This window comes from Emydura macquarii, unplaced genomic scaffold, assembly GCF_026122565.2.
Source record: "Emydura macquarii macquarii isolate MOO-44397 ecotype Brisbane River unplaced genomic scaffold, CSIRO-AGI_Emac_v2 contig_3348, whole genome shotgun sequence".
In the NCBI taxonomy this organism is placed as follows: Eukaryota; Metazoa; Chordata; order Testudines; family Chelidae; genus Emydura; species Emydura macquarii.
In genome coordinates this window covers 4,893,740-4,918,378 of record NW_027133485.1, presented here as the reverse complement: position 1 = coordinate 4,918,378, position 24,639 = coordinate 4,893,740, and the positions used below count along the sequence as shown (strand labels likewise).

The following is a 24,639-nucleotide window of genomic DNA, read 5'->3' as shown; positions in this document are numbered from 1 at the left end:
TCCTAGACAGGTTAAAACAGCTTGAAACATTAATACAAGCAGTCCTTGACACAAGAAAAAAAATTTAAAATGAAATGTTTGACTTAGAAAGGTAGTCTGCAAAAGATTAAAAAGAAGGAAGCGAGAGGGGTTATACCAATGTAGCCATTTTCCTTCAGCTTAAGGAGACCAAAAAAAAAAAAAAAAAAAGTCATTGGGAAAAGAAACCTGCCATTTCTCAAAGTCCAGCTAACATTTTATCAAATAGATTAGTTTTGTACAATCTGCAGAAGACATGGATAGATTTAAAGGAACAATTTATAAATCAGGCTTCTAAGTGCTGAAGAGAGAGAGATTGTTCTACTTCCAAGGATGTAACATCAGCCTATTTCAGAAAAAGGATCAAGAAAAATACATTAGCTAGACTGGTATATAGAAACTGATTTAGTTAATTTTGTCCACACAAGAAGGGGACTGTACCCTTTTATTTCAATTTACAAATTCCTTATGTCAGATTTTATTTAAACTAAATCAATATAAAACAAACAAACCAAAATTAAAATGCCCACACAAGACGACAGTTGAACTGATTTAACTACATAAGTTTCTAGACCAATTTAGTTTTAACTGATACAAATTTATTGTACTGACAAGGCCTAAGACTTCATTACATTTTGCTTCTCTTCCCCTGAAAATTTTGTACTGTAAACCCTTGGGATCCTCATATTCCTATTTTAAGCTCCTCTGCATTCTCACTGCCACCATCCTTTTAGCAGGGGACATGAGTGCACAAAAAATCCGACAATGCTGCTCTTTAATGTGGCCAGCAGGATTACTGCTGAGAAATACAGGCCAAGAACAACCTCTATCTTTGGGCTACCACAACAAACAACATTTTGCATTTATACAGCGCTTTTCACCCAATGAACTCAAAGACTTGAACACCTTCACAAACATTAATTAAATGTTACGACCAACCCTAGGAGGCACAGAAGTTCTATTTAAAAAGGCAAAAAAAGGAAGCATTGAGTAGTTTAAGGACGTTTTCCAAAATGTTCTCCAATTTTGGATACCCAACTTAGCACTACTGGAAGAGGGTGAAAAAATAAAAATAAAAATCCGGTCAAAGCTGCCTTCAGTTGAGCACACAAGAGTTAGGCATTCAAATCACAGACTACTTTGAAAGATTTTTGACCTGAGTACTTCAACCGAAGATGCGCAGCAAGCCAATATCAGAGCCTAGAATAGAACCTAATTTTTCTGGAAGCTGACCCATGATCTAACTTGTAGACAAAATGTTTCAATTAAAACCAACACAAAATAACCAAAATTTTTAAAAAAGAGGACAGACTTTGACAGGGAAAAAGTTAGAATCTTGTGGCAGAAGAGGTTTGTAATTTAATTAGAAGCTTTCAGTGTGAAAGAGAACCTTGAACTCAGCAGTGTCAACAAGAATCACACATCTCGGCTGACTAGCACAAACAGCATCAAGAGAAAGAAATACTTCATACACTGTGTTCTAATTAAAATAAATCACTCAAGTTTATTGGGGATGATCCGATTCTACATGACACTAGAAACTTATTATTCCATCCCATATTTTTTAAAAAAGGATAAATTCTGATTGGGATGCCCAAATTTCAGAAGACTAGAGGAAATTAAACCTAATTGCTTACCCACAGGCTAGTAGCTTTGTCTACAGACTTCTAGATTGCATCACATTCCTGTGGTGAAATGTTTGTTTTTTATTTTTCATTTTAGAGCTGTATGTTACCAGATAACGAAAAACATCTGCTATACAGTAGCTCTTCTATTCATGAGGAAGACAAAACAGTGCTATAGTGAAACTCAGGCCATGTCTACACTAGCACTTACATCGGCAAAACTTTTATTGCTAAGGGGTGTGAAAAAACACATACACCCCTGAGTAACATAAGTTTTGCCGGCATAAGCTTTGTTGCACAGCACTATATCAGCAGGGGATGCTTTCCCACTGACATAGCTACTGCTGCTCATTGAGCTGGTTTTATCATGTTGACGGGAAAGCTCTCTCCAGTTGGCATAATGTGGCTATGTGAGCACTCTTACAGTGGCATAGCCGTATTGGTACAGCTGTGCCGAAGTAAGTTAGCTAGTGTAGACTTGGCCAGAGTCTTCTGAGTAGTTACTGGAGTTTTAGGCTATGTCTACCTGCTGCCAGCACTGCCGGCAGTGCAGGATCGATTTTGCAGATTCGATTGAGTAGCAGTGAAGATTCACTCAATCAAACCCAGAAGTCGACTCTGTAAATCCACCATGGCAAGAAGCGAAGCGCTGTGTCGATGGGAGGGCATTTATTGTCTGCAGCCACAGTAAGTAAACATTAGGAAGTAGACGGATGATACGCAAGTTACTGTACGTAGCTTGAGTTCCAGAGGGATAGCTGTGTTAGTCTGTTTTTAGCAAAACAGCGAGAGCTCTGTGGCACCTTAAAGACTTAACAAATTTATCTGGGCATAAGGTTTCATGAGCAGAAATCCAGAAACCTACTTTGTCTGATTCGTCAGAAGTGGCTTCCTGCCCACGAAAGCTTATGCCCAAATAAATTTGTTAGTCTTTAAGGTGCCACAGGACTCTCGCTGTACATAGCTTGCGTATCTCCTGTTGACTGCTGCTGAAATCCGCAGCCAGTGTAGACCAGGCCTTAGTATGCCTGAGTAGCTGTTTATGGTTCTGCTTTTGCTCTTTATGGAAGCTTCATGGTTGTACATAACTGTGGTATGTAATGTATCATTTAAATCAGCTTCTGTATTAGATGACTGGATAGATAACTAATGTGATGCCAATTTTTAAAAAAGGCTGCTGAGGTGAACCCGGCAATTACAGCCAGTAACCCTAACTTCAGTACCAGGCAAACTGGTTGAAACTATAGTAAAGAACAGAATTATCAAACACATAGATGAACACAATTTGTTGGGGAAGAGGTAACTTGGCTTTCGTAAAGGCAAATCATGCCTCACAAATCTATTAGAATTATTTGTGGGGGTCAACAGATAGGTGGACAAGAGTGATCCACTGGATATAGTGTACTTAGATTTTCAGAAACTCTTTGACAAGGTTCTTAAGCAAACTAAGCAGTCATGGGATAAGGGGCAAAGTCTTCTCCTGGATCAGTAACTGATTAAAAGACAAGAAACAAAGGATAGGAATAAATGGTGAGGTTTTGAAATGGAGAGAGGTAAATAGTGGTATCCCCTAGGGGTCTGTACTGGGGCCAGTGCTGTTCAGCATATTCATAAATGGTCTAGAAAAAGGAGTAAACAGTGAAGTGGAAAAAACTGCAGACAATACAAGATTACTCAAGATTGCAGTCTGCTTTGGACTTAACTAAGAGTTACAAAGAGATCTCACAAAACTGGGTGACTGTGCAACAAAATGGCAAATGAAATTTAATGGTGATAAATGCAAAGTACTGCATGGAAAACGTAATCCCCCCTAAAAACATACAAAATGATGGGATCTAAAACGGCTGTTACCACTCAAGAAAGAGATCTTGGAGTCACTGTGGACAGTTCTCTGAAAACAACCGCTTAATAGCAGTGGCATTCAAAAAAGCTAACAGAATGTTAGGAACCATTAGGAAAGGGATAGAGTATGAGACAGAAAATATCATAATGCTTCTATATCAATCCATGGTACGCCCACATCTTGAATACTGCATGCAGACCTGGTCGCTCCATCTCAAAAAAGATATATTGGAATTGGAAAAGGTACAGAGAAGGGCAACAAAAATGATTAAGGGTATGGAACAGCTTCTGTAAGAGGAGAGATTAAAAAGACTGAGACTTTTCATCTCGGAAAAGAGACAACTAAGTGGGGATATGATAGAGCTCTATAAAATCTTGACGGGACTGGAGAAAGTGAATAAGGAAATGTTATTTACTCCTTCACACAACTCAAGAAGTAGGGGTCACCCAATGAAATATATAAGCATCAGGTTTAAAAACAAACAGAAGAAAGTACTTCTTCACCCAATGCACAGACAACCTGTGGAACTCGTTGCCAGGGGATGATGGGAAGGTCACAATTATAACAAGGTTCAAAAAAAGAATTAGAGACGTTGATAGAAGATAGGTCCATTAATGGCTATTAACCAGGATAGTCAGGGATGCAACACCATGCTCTGAGTGTCCCTAGCCTCTGTTTGCCAGGAGCTGGGAGTGGACAACAGGGGATGGATCACTCAATAGCTGCCTGTTCTGTTCATTCCCTCTGAAGCACCTGGCACTGGCCACTGTTGGAAGACAGGATACTAGGCTAGATGGACCATTGGTCTGACCCAATATGGCCGTTTTATGCTCTTATGAGCCTTTAAATCATACACAGAGACTATCTCACTGTTTCAAACCCAATCAGGGAACCCTTGGACTCATTTCTGCAGAGAAAGTTAAATAAGCCTTAGAGTCCTGTGCCCCGCTACCCTGAGGATCTGGGTGCCTGCTTATGGGTCCTGGAATATCTCACACTTTATCTAGCCTCCTATTAGGCAGTATAAGCACTTAGCATTTATACAGCACTATAAATCTTCAAGTCACCATACAAAACTTACCACTTAATCCTCACTATGTCCTGGTACAATAAGATTTTTCCATTTCACAGACAGGAAAATCTGAAGGAGGGGGTAAGCACCTTGCCCAAAGCTATAAAGTGAGTTAATGGCAGAGCCAGGATTGGCCATCAGGAGTTCTTGGTTTGTAGTCTCGTGTTTAATATGCTACTAGACCAGACTTTGAATTTTTCCATTCTTATTTTCTCACTTTTTTTTCCTATTTACATTAATGTTTACTATCTCCATATAAGACTTCCTTTGTCATGTAATATATCTGATGTGTTTTACTTTCTGAATGTACTGTTTTTGCATTTTGAATTGTGCTACTGTATTTTTGCCTTTTTGTTGGGAAGCATTAAAGAAATTCTACAAATAAATATTCTAATACACATGTATATTGCAGGATTTCAATGAATACAAGAATTTTAGTCGGATACATTTTAAAAATATATTTATCAAAGATAATTATGAATTTTGACAAAACAAATATGCTCATTTTCTGACACTACACATATATTTTTGATTCTGGTGGCTTCATTTTTTGTGTTGTATGGTAGGCGTGGTGCTCTTTATTTCAGGAATACAAGATCATTTTTTTGTTCTGTCACATTCTAGTATCATTCCCAAGTACAAAAAAGGAAAAGGAAAACCCTGCCTGAACTGAAAATAGTTAGTGCTCCAACAAGAAAGATCATTTGCTGCAGGATGTTGTTGGTGTTACAAAATCCACTACTCCACAAAACTCACAAAAGGTCTTTCTATCAGCAAACTCAGGTGCAGAAAAGGAAAAACCATGTTGAGCCCGTATTCTTCCTTTTTACATGCTATTTTTAATAGCATGAAATAAAGAGCACCACAACTACCATACAAAACGAAAAACTAGAAGCCAACAGAATCAAAAATATATTTGTTGTGTCAGAAAATGAGCATATTTGTTTTGTCAAAATTCATAATTATCTTTATGATAAATATATTTTTAAAATGTATCAGACGAAAATTCTTCAAACTACAAACGCCAAAATAGATTGCTGCAGTCTCCAAAATTCAAGGGACAAATTCTGATATCAGATATGCAGAACCCAACACTTGTATCAAAGAATCTGCTCTCCATAGTAATAAATTATGATGTCACAGGCACTTGATCATGATAGCATCAGGAGGAAGAACAATTTAGAAAGCAAGAAATGTTCTCACAAAAGGGTACGTATATTTTAACAAGGTTTTAGTAAAGCATATTTCTTTAAAGTTTGTCTGAGCATGGCAGGTGCTTTCTGCACATGAACAAGGAAAGCAGAACATTACCAGCAGACAGATACCGCAGCAATTATATTTTAATTGCAAAGGCCAAATGCCCTATCTTTAACAAGGCACGTTCAATCCACTGACTGCAGAATATAAATTGTGATTTTGAAAATGAACTGCATGAGATCTTTTACAGTCTCGGCAATAATAAGAACGTTTTAGCTGTACTGAAAGCTAGTTTCTGGGCCACTGATCAATAGCACTTGTTCTTCTACATGTGTGTTTGCCCTGCTCCAGTCCCAAGAGCTGACTATGATCTTGCTTTGAAACCATCCTCTGGGAAATAATACCAATAGGCTGATAACTGCTTCTCAAAAGACACAGTGCCTGAACCTGCTGTACATTTCTCTGCTTAAAGGCCTGCTCAAGAGGATGTATAAAACTTTCAGCCTGGCAGCTGACCCACCTTTCAAGAAATAATGTCAAAGCATCAAATGTATTCCGTTTACCATTCCAAACAACATAATCTTTAGGACAGAGGCCAAGTTGTATAGCTGCAGCACAGCTGGTAGCATAAAAGTACCACAACTACAGCAACAGAAAGAAAATGAATCCTATGTACTTGAAAAAAATATGCTCAGATTTTTAACTGGCTTTCATAGTGAGAGACTGTTCTCTTCACCACCTGAACACACTCAGGCCCTGTCCATGTTGGAGCACCATGTTGTAAAATGGTTGTAAAGCAGGTTCTGGATAGTGTTACAGAACTATGCTGACAAGAGTTATTAAACAACAGCGTAGTTAGCAAAGTTAGTGCTGCAACGTGTACAGACAAACAAACGATGCTAAAGGCTATTTGTTCTATCCCTTTCTCCACTACCCACTCAGTTGGGTTCTAGCTTGGATTCTGAACATGTTAGTAAACTGCCTGGCCTTGCCTAACAATAGATATTTTCAGAAAAAGTTCTCACTATTGTTGACACAGATCCACAAGCAGCAACAATTTGGGACCACCAGTGTAGACAAGGGTTGCAGGAGGCCATTAGCATTTTTAATACTGTGCTTTCTAACTTAAGTGCTATAATAGTAGTATGCTCAGCTGCTATACAATAGTCTCATATCATGGTGAAGCAACCAGAATGACAGACTAAGAAGCAGCACCGACAAGAACCAGAGACATGCATCCAGCTCTCCTGAAATGGAAAGACAGTCAGGCAAAAGACAGCACGTGAAGATAGGGGGATATTACTTGAAAGAGTCTCAGGGGCTCAGTGTTTCAGAGGATTCGGTAAAAAGAATAGTGAATGTGCAGATTGGGTATCTGATTTGTAATGAACTAGGCTCATACATATATACATTCATACAAACACCATCATAGTTATGCATGACAAATGCTTTCCAACAGAAAGTCATTTGAATTGGTACAGTCAGTTGAGATTTGTTTCCACTTTTGATATAGCCACAAGATAAAACAAAAATGGTCTGATGCAGGAAAGTGTTTTTATAAACAAGTGGGAAGAACCATGTATTTCATTTGTTTATACTGTATAATATTATTTTAAAATATTTTAGTGGCATCGCACAAATGTTTATTCATTTTGGAACCAAGAAGAATCTAATTTCAACTAAACAAACAGCTACCGCATGGCAAATGAAAACTTATAAACAGGAAACGACAATGAAGAAACATAAGTCTAGACCACCCATTGTTGTCAGCATTAGTGGATATCTAGTTTCTTTGGATGTTTTATAATAAAACACTATACCTCAATACCTCGTTTTCCAGCAAGCAGGCACTTTAACAGAAGCCAATAAATAATGAGTGTGAATATTTGCATAGCTAATAAAATAAGTGATCACATGAGAAAAACATGCTTCTTATTTTATCTAGATTTCCTATATCAAAATAAAATTCCCCTGAATCAGCAGAGTTGGGTCTCTTCAGACTCTATTAGGTCACATCTGGTCCATCTGCCTGAGCCAGTGCAGGAAACGATCCTTAGTCTACTTAAGAGCATACTCCATCTATGTTTTAAATGTGTCTTATATCTTGATGCACAGGAAGTCAAGAAAAAAAAGGACCAAAGTTTCTGTGATTTAAACATACAGCAATATAAAAATACTAGTGTAAGCAGGTAAAATCCTCAAATCTACTTTGAGCAACATACACACACACCTCCTCACCCCACAAAAGCCCATGCTTACTACTTTCCAGGAGTCTGACTTTATTGACGACTCAAACAACAACAGAATTAAACGTGAGCGATTGCTCTTCAAGCACCGCTGTTCCCAGGGTTTCCCTGCAGGACCTATAGTTCTTTCCAAGTGGCTCTGAGATGCACTCCGTGTTTATACTCCTTGACTAGAGCAAACCAGACACTTCTGATCCAACTTCAGAGAGTGACTCCGTTACTGCTTTTCACACTGGCTTCCGGCACATGAGCTTAGGGTAACTCAGATGTGCCCCAAATTCCTATACAGAATCCTGTTACAACTAGCTTTTTAGAATATGACTAATTCATCCAAAAGTAAAGAAATCTTCTGGAAAAGTGGGATCCTATACAATCAAACAAAATATCGTCATTAACCTTACAGTTCATATCAGACTGCAGGATGTTAATTAACCTAGCAGCTTTTAAATACCCACCAGAAATCTGATATGTCCTTGAAAAGATGCAATTAAGCAACACAGTGTTTACAAAGGCCTCATTAGGAAGGTGAGTCGTCAGACCCCTATGGATTTGTAAGCATCCTTTCTAACTACACTTTACTTCTTAAAGGTTATTTGAACTGTAATAGTTCCTAGAGACCCCAACTGATGTTTGTCCAGGATTCAGTGATGTGACCCCAAAAAGTGATTCCTGTTCCCCTACATCTTCACAGGAAAATACACCAGAATGTTTTATACTAATGCTTATAATGATTAAATATTTATATTATGGTAGCACCTAAAGATCCAATTAGGCCCTACTGTGTTGGGCATTGCACAAACTGTCATTTCAAATTGTGAAGAGTAGCCATTTTTCAAGCTTTTCACAATGCTGAAGACCGTCTGAAATAAACCAATCTACATTGCCCAGGATTTAGGCAAATTACTTCTATTAATATTAATGAGAATTGCATCCAAAAATGCGCATTAGACTGAAAATTGACACACTAAATCTTGGACATAGTTGCAGCAATCCTGCATTATTTGCATCATACAGCAAGCAGTATGCCAGCAAATTGTCTGCCATAAAAGCATGGGTTTGTGCTCTTAGCACTGGACTGGGAGTCAGGGATCCTCAAGTTCTAGTCACTGTTGATACGACCTCGTTCTGAGTCCACAGAGAAGTTACAATCGATTTGCCTCCATTCCTTTGTAAAAATGGAGATACCAGAAGTGCTGTAAAGTACTTTAAAGACAAAAACAATTATTCTGGCATACATAGTAGCGGCAGCAATCTGGTAGTCCTTGGTAAAAGATAGTAAATTCTTACATTGAGGCACAGGAAATAAAGTTATGCATAAATTAGGGTTAGAATATAAACTAGAGGCAAGAGATTTAGGCACATCTTTCTATAAATGGCTATAATGTAAATTACAGGATACATTTTGAAGTGATAGGCTCTATCTCAATAAAACAGTGCTGGAAAGGTACAGATGTTCCTGCATATGCACACGAACATTTCCCAATAACTTCAGTGACAGCTTAATGTACATATTCAAGGAGATAGTATGGTTCTTACGATTTTTAAAATAAAAAAAGAGCATCTGCAAATATTTAATTGCTTCACACAAACCAAAATATTTCAAAATACATGTTTCCTTCCAATACCCTTACATCAAGAAACTTCTACAATTCCTCAGTTTTTCGTTTTTAAACTTTTCCCCTTTATGACTAAGTTTTACATGCTTAAATTGCTTGGATAATAAATACCTAGCACTATATATTTATTTTTAGCTTCACAGCACAATACAACCATTAGTTCCCACAGCCCCCCTGTGATGTATTAATACCTATTTCCATTTTAGTGAACACAGGCACAAGACTTGCCCAAGGTCATAGCGAGTTGCAGAGCTAGGAACAGTGAGGAATTACTAGCTCCCAGTGCCATGTGTAATCCATTACACTACAGTGGAGTAAGTGAGAGAGTGCACATGGGAAACAGCAGAGTGAGAGAAAGTGCACTTGTGAAGCAGAACTTAATTTGGCCAGGTGACTCCTGAAACATAAACTGTGTGATGAAGGCCCTGATCCTGCAAAGATTTATGCATATGATTAACTTTAACTTGTCAGTAATCCCACTGAATTTAATGGGACTACTGACATGCTTAAAGTTAGGCATGTGTTTAAGTCCTCACAGGATCAGCGACCAAGTTTCCACATTTGCTGTAGTAACTTCCAGAAGGAAGCAACCATTCTTTAAACATTCTGGCAAGCATGTACATATTTGTCATATAGAATAAACATAATCAAAGTTACCTTACTCTGAGAGATGTGTGCATAAACACCCAGATAGATACCCAACGTGTTGAATGTTGCATGTGAATTAGTACAGTTAAGGCGCATCATCTAGTTGTTAAGAGTAGGGGCCAATTCAGGAAATGACTTACTGTCTGACCTTGAGCAAGTCACAATTGCTATGCGTCAATTTCCACATCTGAAAAACTGGGATAATGCTTTATAAAGATAAGTTATTTTGAGCCTCCCATTTGAAATGCACTAAGGGCAAAGTACTTCTCTTACATAATATCACGCATCTCTTACTGAAGAACTCTACTATGTTTAACATGTGACTTTGTACACAAAATGACTGCATGTATTATTTGTTAAGCAAATTTCTCTAATTTCAATCCTAGGAATGTCCTCAATCTTATTTATAAATTAGACAAACACACACACCATAGAGTTTATTCCACAACAGAACTACCAGATGCCTTAAGCGTACTGCATGGCATGAAACAATGCAAGAGATTAAAGAACTGACTTTTTCTTCGTGCAACACATGACCTTACACAAGTGCCATACTGTGACTGTAAAATGCTCAACTTTAATGTTTTTAAAAGGTAATCTATTTTAAAAGTAAGCAAAACTAATCTGAATTGCTGTTTGTGCCAGTTATTTTAGCTTCCTTTTTTCCCTTTGAACCAAAGAGCACAAGGTCACAGCTAAGATTTGGTACTTTAAAAGTTAAACATTTGCTAAGATCTTTTTATGTTCTTCCTTTACACTAAATCCTCCCCTGCAGGTTTGATTTCAGTGTTGGCAAGATTGTTTCCCCCCACAGAAAATAAAAACTGATGCAGAGGACCCTGAGAGAGATAAAAAAGCAAGTCCTCTCAAAATGTATCTTGTATACTTCATTTTCAATATCAAATGCTGAGTAAAGATGTAAAAGGCCTCTTTAATAATCCGAACAATTTTTGAATATGTCTATTTCACATGGTAAAATACTACTTTGCATACATTACAGCAATACCCCATATGGTACAACTTGTCTCCTAACTTCAATCTCATTTATTCAGGGAAACTAGTATGACATATGTGCTATATATTGTAGTTTCATAAATTTAAACAGTTGTATGTAGCAACACTGCTTTGCAAATCATGAGTTTACCAGCCCAGGCACAACAAAAATGTACTCACCTGCCTTTATTCATGATCATGATGTTGATAATAAGTGAATGATATTTAACTCACCCTTCTCAAAAAAAAGTTACTTGTCCCAAGAAGTAAAATTTTGGAAGGTTGATGTAGCATAGTTTTAAATTTAACTTTAAAAGGAGCACTGCTGAAATAAACGTGACAACTTCTCTTTCCTCAAAGATGTGTGTCTTATTCAGATTTGTACAGAATATGCTGATGAAATTTCAGGGCTGTTATTGGGCATCAGTGAGATACAAATTAAGTGGATTTGTCACACGCCTAAAAATATATTAAGTAGTTTATCTAATTTCAAGGACCGAAGAAGTGAATTCTGTCATACAAATATATTCTCCGGATCCAATATGCAGCAGCAATAATGTCCTGAACACTGTTTAGTTTCTCTCTCTATAATACACCTAAGAACAAAGAAGATACCCTCCTGCCTTCATTCAAAAAATAATAGTGGCCCTTCGCACCCTGCCTTAACTTCCTTGGGAAAATCTTATTATGCTCTCAACAGCAAACATTTCAATGTGAGCCAGCAAGAGAGCTATCATTTGTGTGGCATCACCTTTGGAACTTGCTATCCCTTGACAGTCCAGCAGAGCCTGGATTTGATGATATCTGGGGCACAACATAAAAAGTTTTTATTTAGCATTTGGTTAAGTTTTTATTATATTTTTTGCTGCATTTTGTATTTTAAACAGCAGAGATGACTATGCACTATACACAGATTTCTCATCATGTAGTCCTTACTCAGGGAAAACATCTCTTTAAACAACATAGGCTTAGACCATATGCTTTCATTTTGGAGAGGATGGGCCTAGGAAGGGGGGTTGTGTGTGTGTATTTTTTAATGTTAGCCCTCACGTAGAATTATTTACACAGACCTAACATTCATGAATATAGACAGGTTTTTGAATAAACAAATCACATATACCACATACACTTTAGTACCATTAGACAGCCAAACAATATAACTGGCTGAAGGACCCAAGCCACTTGAGTGCTCTTAACTTCCTATTTACGAGTTGGATCAGACAGGGTTAATATAGGATACTGACTACTGAGCTCAAACACAGATGCTGTAGCACGTTTAGGGACAAAGTTGTGATTTAATCTTAATGCAGCTCTAAGTGCTACACATTTCTTTGCTCTTCAGTTGCATTTTTAGGATCAACCATCAAACTGTAAATAGGGAAAAAAGGCAGAAAGAACAATTCAAAATAGCATCAAACTACCAGCAGACACCACTTATAAAAATAAACGATAGAAAGCAAAATGTATCCTTGTAATTATTTAATATATACACAATTATGGATGTGCAAATTTTATTCTTTTCCAGATAGAAAAGACAAAACAGTATTTGCCTGGTTTATGTTATATAGCAGGTATGATATTTTTGGACAGGAAGGTTATGTTTATTTTGTGTATGAAGATTGTAAAAACAAATAATTTTCCTGCATATTTCTTTATTCATTCTTTTAATCAATGTGCTTTGTAAATAATAAAGAAACTGTTAAAAACTGAAATTAAAAACAGCATATTTATCCTATTTTTAGATTAGGAAACACTTAAGGAGTGTATTGCCTCAGTTTTGAGGCCAGCAGATGTTGCTAGGGAGGTAGACTGGATAATCCACTACATCTTGTGCATTTCTAGTGTCTACAGTTCTGTCCTATAGACAGCACACCATACAAGTATCACCAATCTTCACCCTACACAAATAGTCTGTGTCCCCTTCAGTGAGCAAACGAAAAAGAAGACTGCTCAGACTGACCCAATTTTATAGGAAGTGACCAAGTAAGCAGGAAGTTATACACAAATTACAGAAAGCCCCCAGAAATCAAAAAGACTCCTGAACAAGAGACACCTCATGATTGTAAGAGGATTCTTTCTTATCAAGAAAAATACCCCAAAGATAACTCCCAGTTTGTTTTAATCTTTTGGAAATTTGTTCCTGTAATCAGTGTTCTTATAACAAGTGCTGACTATGCTTTCAGATACCTTGAGGCACCAGGAGTTTAAAATTTTGTTTCTCAAAACATTAGTGAATTAAAGAGGGCACAAGAGACAGAAACCATACAAATTTCACTTTATTACAAATTGTAGACTGCTGAGACCAGAAATTGCCAGAAGATGCTTCACACAGAAGTTTAAATATAGATGCTTAAAAAGGGCATAAAACACTCAGTTTATAATCCTTTTGTTGTAAAGTTACTTCCAGAGCGTAACAACACTCAATATCTTACTGCTGCTTTTTCAACCTGTGGACAATAGTTTTCCCCACTCTAAACTTCCACTCCATAATTTCACTACATAAAAAGTCAACTGGAATAACAACGGGAAACAAACATGTGTAGGTACCTCATTTAAACTAAAAATTGGCTTCAGCACCACAGGGGCCTGAAACACAAAAAAATGAAATCTATTTCTCTCTAACTGAGATCCCCAAACCTGTATTCCTTGGGCGCCCTAAACTCTCAAACAAACAAATGGGAGTTGTGTGTGAGCCCAGAACACAGGATTAGACTTCTACTAAATTTACTGCACTGAGTAAATTGGGGTAAAAGTACATCTCCTTCTCTTCCTCCCCTGCACAGTGGTGGGGAAGAAAGCAGATAGAAGCCAGTCCCATTTGTAAACAAATGTCTTATTAGCTCTACTGAAAAACTTCTATAGTTCTTTAGGCCTTCTTGACATAGTTAAATCAAGAGGCATCTATCTTAATTAAATTCTTAACCTCTGGCAATGTTAAGCAATGATGTGTGTAGTAGTAAGAACTGGACATTAAAAAAAGCCTTTGGTAAGGATTTCCTATCTTCTCTTTTATATATATATTACACATGCACACACACATATAAATAACACATACCCCTTCCTTCCTCTGGCCTCCCCTCCAAGATTATAATGGTTCAATGCACTTTACCTTAATTTCTCTGAGAAAAAAAAAATCTTAAAATGAACAGGAAAAACTTCAAAGTGACGTTCATCCTTTTGCTTGAATATGTTTTCAATGACCTTTATAATCACAGTAAAAGTCCACTGTACAGATAGTTTTGACTAATGTTAGGCCTGGTCTACACAAAATAATTAAGTCAGTTTAACTACATTGGTCAGGGGTGTGAAAAATCCACACCTTTGAGTGGCACTGTTAAGCCAACCTAAGTTCCTGTGTAGACATCGCTAGGCCAACACAGCTATTGCCTCTCGGAGAGGTGGATTATCTACACTGATGGGAGAATCTCTACCGTCGGCATTGGTAGTAGCATCTACACTGAAGCGATGCAGCTGTGCTGCTGCAACCTTTTAAGTGAAGACAAGCTCTTAGAGTAGTGCCCCTCACCTTGTCGCCCTCTCTGATTTGGAACTAGCACTGATACAACCCAGAAGTCGAAGTTGAACAAGCTTTGTCTGCAGACAGAAGACATTTTTGATAGGAGTGATTAGTTTAAATGAAAAATATATATTTTGAGTAGTTAGCACCGGAAGACAATTGTAATAATGGACCTTTTATTCTTGCCTCTTGGTAAAATTTATCCCAGCATGCAGGCTTTTGTTACCACAGTTATTAACACCCCAGAACAGTCATTCTTTTTTAAGATCCAGAAGTAATGCTCTGGCCTGCTTTTCCATCTCCCATACAAAAATAAGTTACAAACATAACTACTTTGAGTTTCAGAAAACCACTCACATGGCCAATAACTGAAGATTAGAAAGAAGATAAGAGCATCAGCATGGGAATACTGAATCTATGTCATGCAGTTTACTCATGATGGCAATGCAACGACTGTAATGCCACGGAGATTTAGAATCTTTTGGTATGGGTGGGGAAGAGAGAAGGACTGCGATGTAATTTGACTCATTGTTGAAAATGATTTCTACTTTAGATCTATAGCCTATTCATGCCAACCTCAAGGTTCCCAGACATCAGAAGTAACTTCATTTTTTCAACTTGAATGCTTTTTTCCAGTTAAAGGCGGTATAAACAAACTTTGTCCTTCATTCTCTAAACTCTGAGCAGCAGTATTTCAAGGTCACTCTTCCTAGCGAAGAAAGGCCTTGCTCCAGCAAGTTCACTGCAGCACCATCTCAACTGCAAGAGCAATAAATACATATGGAATACAAGTTTTTTATTCAGTTTACCATGCAAACCTTTTACACTGAAAAACTTCTAAGCTAAGTACTCTCTCATTCTCTGTTTCCATGGCTGTTCTTTGCAGGACTACAGATCCTGGAAGACTGCTCTACTGCAAGAACATTCCAGTGACCTTCAGTCCTTATTTGCAAATAAAAAGGAAAACAAAGGGCGGCTTATACTTGTCAAGTGTTTTGTTGATGTTTGTACAAGAGATACAAGGCTTCATTACTTACAAGAACTGAATAGTTCCTGATTAGCAACCTATGTGTTAGTTTTAGGCTTCAATCCGCAACCTAAAAATCAGGCATTATTTGAAAAGGTAACAGAATGTGCTGCACCTACCATAACTTTCGCATTCTGATAAAATGTAGGAGTACTACAATCTTAAAAGGGCTGCATATGAAGTGACAGACATTTTGTAGTACATGCTATCTAAAGAGTTAAGTTATCTGTCTTCATAAAGGATGTGATTTAAAGGATTAATGTATCTCCTTTTCAGTCAGGCTCTAGAGACATTATTAATATCCTGTGGTTGAGAATGAAGACAGCAAAATTTTACCCATCATTATACAGCCATTTTAAAGAAGCAGTATTATTTGTGATATAAAGGGGGAAAGTTATGAAAGAATTTAACTTTATGATTCAGGGCTATGAATATTAAATTCTCCTGGAGAGCAAGGCAGATTTTTATACAAATGCGTAACAGTGCCACTGGTGCTCTTTGTACCTTTAAACTAAAAGGAAATGTGGAGAAAAAAATCACTCAAAATATTACATTTTCTTCCTCTATGAAAGCTTCACTGCACTTGAACAAAGAAAAAATTATTTTGAAAAATAGTTCAAGCTTTGAACCTCCATATTCATTGACCAGAATAAGTATTTTATCACTGCACTTCTTTGCAAATTAATAGCTTTCCTCATTCATCTTCTCTTATCTCTACTGAACTAGCAAAACACAGTTGAAGGGCATGCAAAATCCAACAGGACAAGGTACAGTAGGTGCACTGTAAGGTATGCAAGGAATGTAAAGTGGCCATTTTCTGAGACAGTTCAACTTATCTCCTCTCCTTAAAGCTAGACAATTTCTGTGATTTCCACATAAAACAAAAATTAAACTTACCAGGAACTGCATTAATTTTACATGCAGTTAATTATCCCTCTTCAGACAGGGAGAAGCAAGTCACTCCTATCCCTCCCCCAGAAAAAAGGAGGAAATAAAGGCAGCAAGAGATGCAGAAAAATGGTTCTGGAATGTCCAATGCAGTGCATAACTGAACAGCTGCCCTCCCAGCAAACTATTCGCCATTTTTCTTTGTCTTTCAGCTGACCCCTGCCTCACTGAAAAACTCCCGAGTCGCCAATGAAACACTATGCAGCCTCCTTCCACTTTAACAGTCAAAGGCATTCAATCTAGCATGCTATTTGACACCAAATCTTGCCTCCGCGGCTGTCTCATTGGTTAAGCTGCTTTATCTGTTAGGATCACAAAGTCTGGATTGGCTGCTCATGTCATCACTAACCTCCATTGTACACTTCCTGTTTTAAAGTTACCTTGAGATGCAGAACAGGGGTCAGACACAGACTTCAAACTAGAAGGAAACTTATATATAAATATATTTAGTAAATATACATAAAACAAAAACTGACAAGATATTTGTATCCAAAAGAGTCACGCTTGCATGTCTGACAGTTTTCCGGACACTAACATAGAGTGATACTATTTCCCACCCCAAGGATTTCTTATTGGCTAGCTGAGTTCCATTTAAAAAAATTAAGATAAATTTAGCTGCTTTTGATTGGCCAGATAGGCTGTCTGTGTAACATCAGTACAGTACCTTATAGCAGTTATTCTGAGAAGACAGTAAGCACACACTGGAAAGTTACTGTGTGAAAAGCCCCTAGGCTTTTTTTTTTCCTTTTCTTTTTTTTTCTTTTTTTAAATCAGAACACAGGAAAACTTAGCCAGAGAAAATTAAACTAATAACTTTAAATTTAATGTAGCAGAACAGAAGTAATCTATTCAAGCCCTAGTCTCAATTATTTGCACAAAGACTTACTATGTTTTTCTAAAACAGACAGGTCATTTTAAGTAATTCTATGTAAAAAAACAAAACTATTTAAGACAACTTTTAGATTGAACAATTAAGCACTCAAATCATGAAGTGCCACTGTTACAGGCTGCATGTGAATCTTAGCTCTGCTCCCTTTTGTGCATGGAATAACTACATTACTATATATTGTACTGTTTAAGAAAATGTACACAGTTTTTTCTACAAACTTAGTTGCACTTGCATGTACATTATTTTTTCAATCAGCAGCACAAATGCAATTCAAGAAATGAGGCAGATAACTGAAGTTAAATTAGATGAATTCATAGGTGACATATCCCATTAATGTTCACTGAGAAATATCTATCAATAGTTAAAATATGTTTTACTTAACATGTAGTGTCTTGTGAACGGTTCAATGTGCATCTTTCATTAGTGATTTTCATGGATTGTGTGGCGCTTATGGTAGTAGCAGGCTGATAGCAGAATGCTACACATCTATCATAACTGTAGAAAATTATGTTGTATTTGAAAAAAAATTTATAAAGTAGAAATATTTGGCTAGGTATCATAGAATGTCATAACCCATGAACCTCATGAGGATCATAGTAGGAAGCCCTTCTTCACATACCTACTAGATGTCTGTAGGAAAGAGCCCCTGTGCACCTCTTGGATTTTACCTTCAAGGCATGAGTACCTTAAATTTCCCTAAGTGAAGCAATGAAGTATGAGGCAAGGGTTCCATGGTGTCTAATTCACTGTTGACCTTACAACACGATTCATGAATGAAGCAAGCACACCAATAAAGCCCTTTCCTCATTCTCTACCCACCTACTCTAATTATTTCACTCTGCAGCAGTTAGCTCTGCACACACGTGCAGCATGACCGTCTTTAGATTTGCAGTTTATGAGCTTAGCACTATTTAAAAAATGTTCTGTGATGGCTCAGTGCTCAATGTTCAAAATCTATTAAGGAAACCAAATCAAGATCATTTTTCAATGGAATGTTTAAAAGGTAAATATCAGTGAGGGCTACTTCCAAGCCATATTTCAAGTGTCTAATTTCAGTCACTTTATGTTCAGAAAAGGATTCCAAGTACTGTTTCTACAAGAAGTTCCCCTCTTTTTATTTCAAACATCTAAAATTGTTTTTGCTTTAAAATTTCCCCTCACAAAACACCCACTAAAATAAAATCACCACCTCTTTCAGGCAGAGAAAAATCCTGGAAAACGTTAGAAAGTTTAAAGCAACAGAGTTTAAAAGTAACTGAAAACATGCACCTAGAATGGAAACCTTTACACCAATCAAGCCACAGAGGCTGCTACATTTCAAGTGCAATATTCATACAACAGGTCCAATCCAAAACACCCTGAAGTCTACAGAAAGACTCCCATTGACTGCAGTGGGCTCTGGATCAGGCCCAAGGTTTTTAATAATGGACTAAACATAGAATGTTCTCATACATATAGTGAAGTAGGAATGTATTTTGGATAGGTGATTAGCAACATCTACAGAATCAATGTACTTGTATTTTGTATAGCAGATTTAAATTAACAAATTGTATCCCAAAATGTTTTACACAGATAAAATAGTGTTAATTTCTCTCTCCCTCCATTATTGTATGTTAAGAAGTGTAACAAACACAGAGACAGTACTAAAAGATTAAGTTAGACCCAGACTTCTGATAGAAATAAATGCATTTCAGAAAATACCTACCCTAGTGGCATATGAAATATTATTAGTAAAAAAAAGTTCAATCTTTATAATATTGTTCTTAAAAATCTGTAAAAGCCAGTAACCGATGAAGATTGGAAGATAGCAAGCAAGCTGCACATTTGCATCTCTGACTGATGATATGGCTTATTAGTTATCTTGGCTACTGAAAGCTATCATTGTATGCTTACAGATAAGAGTTTTTTCAGAAGTGACAATCTACTGCAAGTTGTTCAGATATACCATTAAAAAACAGCTAGTGGCACAAAAGAGATTAATAGATAAACATTTCTGATCTCAGGTGCATAGAATCAGAAGTTAAATGACATTCTGACAGCCTCTAGAACTGGGAAGCTTGATCACTGTAAAGAACTTCAATTTACGGCATATGCAATGTTTTTCTTTCTAATTTAATAGTAATATAGAGTTCCAAATGAACAGGTATTAGGAATTTAAATCCTTTATTTCTTCTGTGCCAAAGACACAGAACAAATTCCCACCATTGCCCTACCAATGTTTAACTGGAAGGACCACCTTTAACTTGCTTTTTGGTTCTGTCAGTGTTTGGCTTTATGACTGAGACTATCAACACGGATGCCAGTGTGGAGGTGGTTTTTGTGATGAGGCATCTGTCCTCACGGAGTTGAATTGGTGGTTCCAGGCCATTGCATGCAGATGGCCATCAGATGGTGCTGATGCTCCCTTTCAGTCATTTAAGTGTTTGAGATGGATTTGAATCAGCAACCTACAGATGATAGGCTTCATATCCAACTATCAGAGTCCCTCCCAACTGCCTAATGTACAACAGGTAGCTCACAGGCATAAAAACTGTACAAGAATAGAACTAATTCATATACACATTTGACAAAGAATGAGACAGTATAACTGTTAACAAGTATCTGAAGGGTTACTAAGAAGGGAAAGGAATTGTTTAGAATTAGAGGGTGTTCATCTGAACTTTTTTGCCCCAAATTTCCCACCGTTGATCCCAATCATTCAGCACAACACATTAAAGAGTAAGCACAGAGAAGGTTTCAAGCATCAAACAGTGTCATCTAACCCTCTCCTACAAATCCACATGGCATAGTGTTTAAAACTGCCAGTGCCTTGTCTACACTGTTGGTGATAGCAACTGTAAGAAATTTGGCACAAACAAGCCTAGTGCAAAATAAAGCATTGAGTCATACCAGGATGTTACACAGCATGGGACTAATATTGGCAGAGACTATTACTAAGAACTGGACATAATATTTCAGCAGCAGTAGCACCACTGCCAAAAACAGAGGCAAAAAAACTCTCCACACCTATTTGAGATTCCCTTGTCTATGCAGCCAAGGCTTGATTTAGTCCTTTTAGCCACAGCCTCACACTGGGAGTTCATGTTCAGCTGATTATCCATGACCCCCCAAATCTTTTTCAGAGTCACTGTTTCCCAGGATAGAGTTCCCCGCTGTTTAACTATAGCCTACATGCTTTGTTCTTAGATATATATATATTTACATTTAGCCATATGAAAATGCATATTATTTTCTTGTGTCCATCTTACCATGCAATCTAGATTACTCTGTGTCAGTGACTTGTCATCTTCATTATAGAATCATAGAACCATAGAGTTAGAAGAGACTGCTAGGGTCATGTAGTCTAACCCCCTGCCAACATGCAGGATTTGTGGTGTCTAAAGATGGCTATCCATCCTCCTTTTGAAAACCTCCAGTGAAGGAGCTTCCACGACTTTCATAGACACTCCCCCAATTTGCATCATCTGCAAACTTTATCATTGATGATTTTACTATTTCCTCCAGGTCATTAATAAAAATGTTAAACAGCTTAGGGCCAAGAACCAATCCCTGCAGGATCTCATTTGAAACATACCATTCTATGATGTTTCTCCATTTACAGTCACAATTTATAGTAAGGCAAGGGCTGCTCAAGTGATTCTGTCTAACTGGTCAAATGGACCCAACTGCTGTAAAGTTTTGACCATCCCTTTCCTTACAAAAAATATATATATATATATATATATATATATATGTGCAGATTTGACTTTGCTCTGTGGTCTTTTGTCCAGACTTTGCACCTTAAAGGCATATGAATTAGAAAGAATCAGCTTCTACTTCAAAAACCTAAATATATGCTTTAAGGGAAGCCTTTTTAAAGAGGATGTGCCAAGAATACTAAATCCCCCATCCCCTCTGGCTGCAGCAAGGAGCTTGTACCAATCTTATAGCCCCACGGCAATGTACTCCGCCTGAGTCCTTAGGCATCAGCTCCCTTCTGCAGCCAGTGGGAGGGGAGCGGTGGGCCACTCTGAAAGACCGCACAGGCCACAGGTTGGGAACCACTGCTTTAAATATTACCTGCATAAATAGTTAACTTGCATTAATAATGATGATTTTGCATTCATAAAGTACTCTCCTTGCTAGTATCTCAAAACACTTTACAAAGATTAAATATGCACAACACTCTGAAGTAGACACAAATAAAATAAATTTTACAGAGAAGGAAAGAGCAGTACAGGTTAAACAACTTGCTCAGAGTCACCCAGCCAGCCAGTAGGAATAGACTCTAGTGGCAGTCCTGATTCTCAGTCCCCTAACATAATTACTAAATAACAATCCTACCCTGCTGCATAGGGATTTCTAGGGTCAGTTCCAAAATATAATACTTTCCAGTTTATTTGACCAAGAATTTTGTATCCACCCTGAATGGCATTTAAACTCATTCACTCCATTATGTTCTGCAGGGATAAAGAGTTCTAGCTAAAAGCAAATTAATTAACATTTGAGTGAAAAAGTTGTGGTTCACAGTGAACGACGAACCAAAACAGTTTGTTAGAATATATTAGATCAGGAAGAAGTAAAGAGCTATATACTCGGTTATTTTGTTTGTGGCTAATATAAAAAAAGTTAACTATGCTTTGCATGCTATCAGGTCCTTTGCTCTGCACCACAATTCCTAACAGTTATCACACTGACATGAAATGGTCTTTTCAATCCAACTGCACAGACTCTGGCAACTAATGACAGCACTTACAAGAAGGGTTTAATTCATGGAGATGTTGGAATAGACTGGAGCTCTCAATACCATGAATTTCATCTTGAAATTTCATATGGGACACTGGGCTCAGTCAGAAATAAAGAGGATGGTGATCATTTGCTTTTGAACAATACACCATTAAGGCACTAGATTGTAAGTCAGGAGTTCTGGGTTCTAATCTCAGTTTTGAGTAACATGCTGTAAAATTTCAGAGGAAAATCCCAGTGGTCTAGCAGATGGGTCTCTTAAATCTGTCTGGAGGCCTAAGTTCAATTCCTAGATCAGCCACATACATCCCATGTGACTTTGGGCAAATCATTAGAGCTACCCCGTGCCTCAGTTTCCCATCTATAACACAAGGATACTTTCCTTCCTGAAAAGGGTGATGCAAGGATAAAACGCATTAATGACTGTGGGATGCTCAGATGCTACCGTGACCAAGGACCACATAACTTTCTAGACAGAACAGAATTAGGCAAGTGACCACAAAAAGGGAATGACTGACACCTCCCTACTTAACAGGGGGGTTTAGAAAGTTTAAGGGACAATTTAAAATCGCATGTTCTAAACAAATATATTTATATTACATTTAACAATATAGATCATTTTAAAAGAATGGAGTTAAAGCCTGTTTACTATTCACAATGCTGTTTAATGTTTTCATTAATCTCAGTTTGAGAAATTAAAGTCAAAATGGTCAGTTTAATTTTTGTTAACAGTTATTTTCATTTTCAAGGCTCTTACTGCTGCCATATTTGGGTTTTAACACCATATGGAAATGTGTTTAAAAATCCACTGCTTTAATTTGATGATTTTTTATTGTAAAGATATCTCTAGTGATTTTAGTTTTTTGGGGTTTTTTTATGGGTTCCCCCCCAGGTTAAATGTTGGGCCAAACTCTGAAAAGCAGATATGCTCTTGAAATCCTCAGGTGAAAGATGCTATAGATGGGCAAAATAATGTGATTAATACTTTATGGCAGGATATCATCTCCTACTGGGAATCTATTCTTGCTCAACTTTAGAGAAATTGGGGTATTGTGGGAAAGTATTTTAGATGCAAAATTTAATAACTCAAGGTTTTGCACGACAATCCTGGAAGACATTGAATACCCATCAATCACTGTCAAAGAAGGGTAAAGCAAGTGTCACTCAGAAGCCCTCCCATCAACCTAACAGCTGGATTCAGCTAGTAAATCGCAGTTAAGTGGTGACAAGAAAGTGCCCGATCTTTGTCTCTCACACCTTTCCTGTGCAAGAAGCAGAATGCCTAACTGTGCAGGGATCCATTCACACGCCGTGGAGGAGGAAGCGCTTTATGAACAACGGAATGTCATGGTCTGTACGGTGCAGGGCCTGGTTATGCTGCTTCAAGGGGCTCATTTCACCCCTTTCGCTAAACCGCTTAGCACGGCAGGCCTCTCCCCCTGCCAGCCACACACTCCCTGAACAGCCCGTAATGCATTGGTCTCCCTTTGCCCGCTTCCCACCCAGGGCATCCGGCCCTTCTCCTATTCCCCCTCCCCCGCCGCCGCCAGGGCTGCTAGGCTACCGTAATACATACCACCACCGCCCGCCCCTCCCCCACCCCGTAGGCGCGCGAGCCAGAGAAGGGGTTACTCGAGTTTCCTGTTCTCTCCGCGGTCCGCTCTCCCGCAGCCAATCACCGCGAAGCGCGCTCTGCCCGCCTCCCCGCCACCAACCATTCGGCGGCGATGGGGCAGCTCGGCCAATGGGAGCGGGCTGAGGGAAGAGACCGCACCGCCCTCGAGCCCCCATTCCAGGGCCTGCCCAGGCCTCCGGGGCCGGGCCGGCTGCCCCCCCCCTCCTCACGGGATTCCCTCCCCCGTCCCCTCCTTCACTCACCAGCCAAGGCAGCGCCGCGACCTCCACCGCGCGGGACACCGAGGGGAGGGGACCCGCTACCACGCTGCCTCCCGCCCGGCTGTAGGGAAAGGGGCGGGGAGGGGGGGGTGTGACTAGGAACGGAGCGAGCGCGCAGCGGCCGAGAAACAAGATGGCGGCTCCTCCGTGAGGCGGGCGGCGGAGGGGAGGCTCCGCCCCTTCCCCCCCCCTCTCTCTCTCTCTCTCGGGCCGGGCGAAACACTGCGCATGCCCGTGACTTGCCGCTCGCGAGATCTCCAGCGCGGGGCAGGGAGGGAGGGGCGCTCACTCCTCCCGGCGGAAGGGGGCGGGGCAGCGAGGCCCCAGCGTTCCAGGGGTGGGCAGCCTAGCCTAGCCTAGCCTCATGGGACGGGAGGGG

General features: G+C 38.6%; 1 protein-coding gene across 3 annotated transcripts in view; it reads right to left on the bottom strand.

The window, feature by feature from the left end:
• The window catches only part of NFYC (nuclear transcription factor Y subunit gamma), a 53,983-nt gene extending 29,563 nt beyond the window's left edge, over window positions 1-24,420 (bottom strand). Inside the window, exon 1 of one of the 3 annotated variants that reach the window (XM_067533994.1) lies at window positions 24,243-24,420. The gene's annotated coding sequence lies outside the window, so the exon portion shown is untranslated. Of the gene's footprint in view, window positions 1-16,699; window positions 16,940-17,130; window positions 17,400-24,242 lie in introns of those variants that run through there. The other 2 variants (XM_067533993.1, XM_067533992.1) reach the window with 2 other exon arrangements.
• Window positions 24,421-24,639: the final 219 nt, after the last annotated feature.